The sequence below is a fragment of the Acyrthosiphon pisum genome, chromosome X (assembly GCF_005508785.2).
Source record: "Acyrthosiphon pisum isolate AL4f chromosome X, pea_aphid_22Mar2018_4r6ur, whole genome shotgun sequence".
Taxonomy (NCBI): Eukaryota; Metazoa; Arthropoda; class Insecta; order Hemiptera; family Aphididae; genus Acyrthosiphon; species Acyrthosiphon pisum.
Genome location: NC_042493.1, coordinates 131430611 through 131436113, shown reverse-complemented (window position 1 = coordinate 131436113; position 5503 = coordinate 131430611). Strand labels below are relative to the sequence as shown.

Sequence of the window (5503 nt, the reverse complement as noted above, 5' to 3'; positions counted from 1 at the left end):
GTTACTTTAAGAATACTCTGAGACAGTTATTGTTCACAAAAAATATCACTGTTGAAAGTGGCAATTGTTCCAACTTATATTTTCCAGAAAGAGATATTATAGAATTCCGCTCAGAAAAGCGTAGCTTAATTGAACCAGCAACACTGTGAATGAGAGTGAACTGGAAATGTATTTGTGTCAGTTGGACAGTACTAATTTAGGACATTTTGTCAAGGATATTTTAGATTACATTGGTGGATATATTGTAAGAGGTATACTTAATAAAATTGTTTGTCCGAAATGCCTTAATTTACTAATTAAAAACAATTTTGATCATGAATATGGTCAATCAAATTTTACAACATCTGTAAGTAGGGGTAAATTAATAAACATTTCTTATGCTGTTTCATTAATTATACAGCAACTAGAAAAGTCATTCCAGGTTATAATTGTAAAAGAACAAAAACTCCATAATAGAAAAATTACTTATTATCGAAAGCGTTAGAAAAAGCATTTTGTGTAAAAGTAAAAATTTTTATTTCCCTAATTCTCATTCTACTAATGTAGATTTTGGATCACCTACCCACGAATACAATCTCTTTACATTAATATCACAAAAATTTATAAATATTAGAATGCCACGCTATGAAAAGCAATATAATATGAAAGAAGTTTTTAAAAATAAGACATCTGTCAGACAAAATTAACTAAAATTATTCTTTTTAATAATATGTAAGTACTTAATGTAAGTTTAATAAATAAAAGTAATTATGTTTTATTTTGTTTGTTCTAATAAACACTCCCAAGTCCCTACAATCTAAACAAAATTATAATAATATTATAATATTACTCTAAAGTATAGACGCGACATCTAACTGCAAAATACAAGCACAGATTATATGAAATATTGAAATTTTCATATAATCTGTGGTGCGAGTAGGTGTTTCTTGTCGTACAGTGTAGGGGATAGCATCAATTGCTGGCTGTTGTGACCTGACCGTTTTTTTTTTTTACGTAGCAGATATAGGGAGTACGCTCTCCAATATTCTTATCTATCTCGATGAGCTACAATTGAAAAAAGTATAAACATTTAAAATTCAAATTAATAATAAAAAAAATAATTATAACTAAGGAGATACTACTGCCTATTGCCATGGAATGCATCCGTCCTACTCGCAACCATTTGCTAGCGCGTATTTCAAACAATGTCTGTGTCCGTTTTACGCAGCCTCATCACACGTGGACATGCCCCAAAAGCAGCTGTTGTTGTGCGCGTACACTGGACAGCTGAAGTGGCCGTTGGATTTGTCCTCTTCAGATGTCGTACTGTCCCACAGGCAACTATTTTCATATGCGTACTCCAGATACGTTAGGTGGCCGTGGGCCACGGCAAAAATCCGAATCTAAATAGAAAAGAAAAAATAATAATTAATTGTTCTCGTATAGGCTGTTACACAAGGTTACACAAGTATCTAATGGCTAAAAATGAACTTCCTCAGTGTACAACCAGTAGCATTAACCTAACAGTTAAACATGTATGCTAACAGAATGCTACAAATATATAAGTGACCTCAGAAAATATAATATCCTATCCAATTTGTATGAAGCTTTGGTCCCAAACACAGAATATATAAACAAAAGATCAACTACTTGAGAAAACAGATCTGTATAATCAAATTTAACTAAGTAAAAAAAAAAAAATAATAGTAACGGTTTATAATTGTAAAAATATGTTATGACCTTGTTAAATTTAAACTAATAACCTTTGTTGTTGATGTCTTAAATTATCAATAAATAAATAAATAAAAACAGCATATTTGTGGTAACTTTAAGCTTCTAGTTACAGCTGCAACATTATAACAACAAAATATGCATGAATGCCTGACATTTTTACTAATTGTATTGACTATAAACCTATTAAAATAAAATAAGAAACTCACAAGACTGAATACACAACTAAGACACAACATGACACGATTGTCACACAAATGATAACAGTATTATAAAGTATCGATGTATCAACAGTAATTAAAACAGCAGATTAAAAATAGTTTTTCAAAAAATTAATACAACAGGACATATTAATTTTTTTATAAATAGGTAGATTAACAAATTCAATAATATTAAACATTACAAGTCCAAAATTGAATGAATTTTTTTTGACAAAAATAACAAGTCTTGACTCATTAATTCAGGACTTGTTGTATGTATGCACTAAATAATCCTATCTTTTGCTAAAAACACAACAATTAAAGTATAAATGATGTTTTACTTATGATATTGACTTATAACGTTTTACCGAATCAAAAAGATAACACAGATTAACCCAATACTCATAAAACAATTTTGAGAAAATATGGACATACAAATTTTAGCCATTGATATTTGGCCTTACTCTAATAAACTAATAACACAAATGGTTGACCAATACTTACAAGTGGTTGTGTTGAGTGGTAGATTTAATCTAAGTGACCACTTAGCCACAGTCAGAAGACGAACAAAGCACACAATACTAATGCTCAACGCTCATGGCTAGAAAACGTTAGAACAGCAAACTCCCTAAAATGGGAAAGACGGATTAATATATATATATATATAATTGGCTGTTGCATCGAACAATAATTACCAACAAATTAATAGAACATGAATTGATTTTGTACAACACAAATGAAAAATACACTTGTGTGGCACCGTTGGCTTCGACCGCAGCTGCAAACACGCTGCAAACTGAGCTAAAAACATAAAAGAAAGTAATAATTAGTAATACAAAACAAAAGTTGTTGGCAGGGATCGGCCGGACTACAAACAATCAAACAGGAACGGCAGATGAAAATCAAACTAATAACGAAGGCATTTAATACCGTCTTCTACGTACGAACGTTTAACATTAGAGACAATCGATATGGCACTGAAATCCCTACAAAGTACAAAACCTTACACACCACAACTACTTATTTATATAGGTAAATCATAAAAAAAAAAAAAAAAAGAAATAAAGACTTACGAAAATGAGACGTCCACGGAATGATTGACGTCTGTGAAGCTGATAGGCGATATCTCTCGTACTTTTATAAGTATTATAACTTATCAATCCTGATAAGACAGGTAACCGCATTATTGCACAATATTCTATTGCCCGTGCGTAATATCTCACGAGTGGTTTTAATAAAAACATTTATTTTTCAGATATAATTCAAGATTCAACTGCATGTCTGAGAAATAACTTGGAAAAAATTAGTATGGAAAATAGATGGATATATCGGTATACAAATATCGATGCGATATTTTCGATAATATCGGACTGTAATATCGATGTTGTTTGCGCATCCCTAGATTCAAGATGAATGGATGAATGATAATTATTATTATTGAGATTTTATTAATATTATTAATATTATACGTACTATTAAATATTATTAATTAATTAATTAATACACAAAATGAAGCGGTGGGATAACCGTGACTGTTTGCGCCGCTGCCGATCCTCCACGAGTTGGACAACGACAACGACTCGCGATTGTTTTGGGGTCAGAAGCTGGAGGGTTACCCGAAATAGTGGTATTATTATTTGCAAGACGGAAATACGTCTCGTATTTCTTACAAAGGTTTATAATATAATAATTACTTCCCGATGGGCCCAGATTTTAATCATTACGCACCAATAAATACAAATATATTAATGCAAACGATGTAGTAAACCCAAAAGCTATAGTATTGTTTTAAATAAAATAATATAGAATAAATAAATTATACATACAGTATAATTTATTTGTAGTAATGTAGGTATTAATACGGAATATAAAGTAAGCCTAAATAACAGGAAACGTAGGCCAAAGGCGAAAACAACAAGTTGTTATAGCTAGTCACACATTAATGAAATTCAGCAATATTAGGGATGTATTAGTACCCACAGCTATAATATGATATTAAACAATATCATGTAGATATTATACATTTAGTATAATTTATAATAGGTAATGTAGGCATATAACAGGAAGTGTTGATCAGAGGTGAAAACAACAAGTTGTTTTACCTAGTTCCACAATAATGCAATTCGACATTATACTAGGGAAGTAATATTAGAGAATATAGCTATCACGCCACTAGTACGTCATTGTTAGAACCCACATAAATACGGGTAGAGCGCCTACCATTACTTAGAAGATAGTCAGCCCTCGTCGTAGGTCTAACAAGCTTACGACAGTGCTTATAATTATTGTGTATTTGAATATTTATTAATAAAGTGTTAAATTATTGTTATTTTTAAAAAGTCTAAAAGTGTTTATAATTATCACCTATCTTTCTCATCCACGACAACGACGAACGTGCGACGTCGTTAAATAATTATTGTATTAGTGTTCAACGTGTCCTGCACGGCGATCACTACAACGATAATAATAAACGATAATTATTGGCCCACGAACAGGTGTAGGTGTTACGAGCCCTTGTTTATAATGTATTAGTAATCAGCGCAATAAGAGCTTTTTGGCTATGTCCGAAATAACGAAATACCTAATGAGCGTCGGCCGGCAGTCGTATTTTATATTACACACGGGACTCATGTGAATTCGTAGGTATTGTAATGGGCATATTGTATTAGAATGTATAACCGAAGGTATTATAAACCGCTTTTACTTATTCGAACCATACTATGCGGTTCTCCTTGTAAAAGCATTTAGCAATCTTATCCATAACAACCTACGAACACGAGACGGCGGTTTCTTCAGTACGACAACAACAACAACTTTTACGACCACACCCAAGGCACCTGCGAGTTCCGTATACTGACCAGATCAAAGGAGCTGACGGCATATATAAGGGAGACAGGAGCACAGCCTGATCAGATGTACCTGGACCAGCAAGACCGAAGTCACTTCACGCCACCAGCCATTATACACCGCTACACCGCTACTACCACGAAATCATTCTACATGACTACTATATTTTCACAATTGACTGTTCTAAATTATTAAAACACATTTCATTACTTTGAAATTAGTCTTACTATTTCAAACTACATCATCGTTTGGATTCTGAAAGGGCTGCACGTAACAGTATTCAATTACAGTATTTTAGTTAAGTGTATCCAAGACTATTTATTTATTATCTTATAAGATCATCCGGGAATCAATCTTGAAAATAATATAGTTGTTTCCACATCGAAGGTGAACTTACAAACTCGCAACGGACATAACCGAACATGGAACACAACGTAGGAATTATAATAATATACACGAACAAAAATTACCTGACGCGGCGACATCACAACACTTCGACGACTATGGTTAGCTTGATTGACGGCGGCTCCTCCAGTAGGATGTACCTAGGACGTGTGGGGACGGTTTGGAATGATAAACAAAACAACGAACACGTTTTTAAACTGTCACAACTTAATTTATCGTTGACGTTATAAATTATAAATATCGTTATCGGCGGTGACGACGGTTCGGCGAAAAGCTGTCGCCGACGTCCACCTCGGGCCGGCGGCGACCAGACCGGTTATCGATCGCGGTCTTGCGGACGT

At 33.1% G+C, this 5503-nt stretch overlaps 1 long non-coding RNA gene across 2 annotated transcripts; it reads right to left on the bottom strand.

The window, feature by feature from the left end:
- Positions 1-723: 723 nt before the first annotated feature.
- LOC107884236 lies at positions 724-3023 on the bottom strand. 2 transcript variants are annotated; one of them, XR_001679791.2, is made up of 4 exons: positions 2984-3023; positions 2606-2711; positions 2415-2538; positions 724-1382 (listed from the first exon to the last, which is right to left on the bottom strand). It is a non-coding gene; the product is annotated as an uncharacterized LOC107884236 (long non-coding RNA). The 2 variants fall into 2 exon arrangements; XR_003838740.1 differs by lacking the exon at positions 2984-3023 and adding an exon at positions 2787-2920.
- Positions 3024-5503: the final 2480 nt, after the last annotated feature.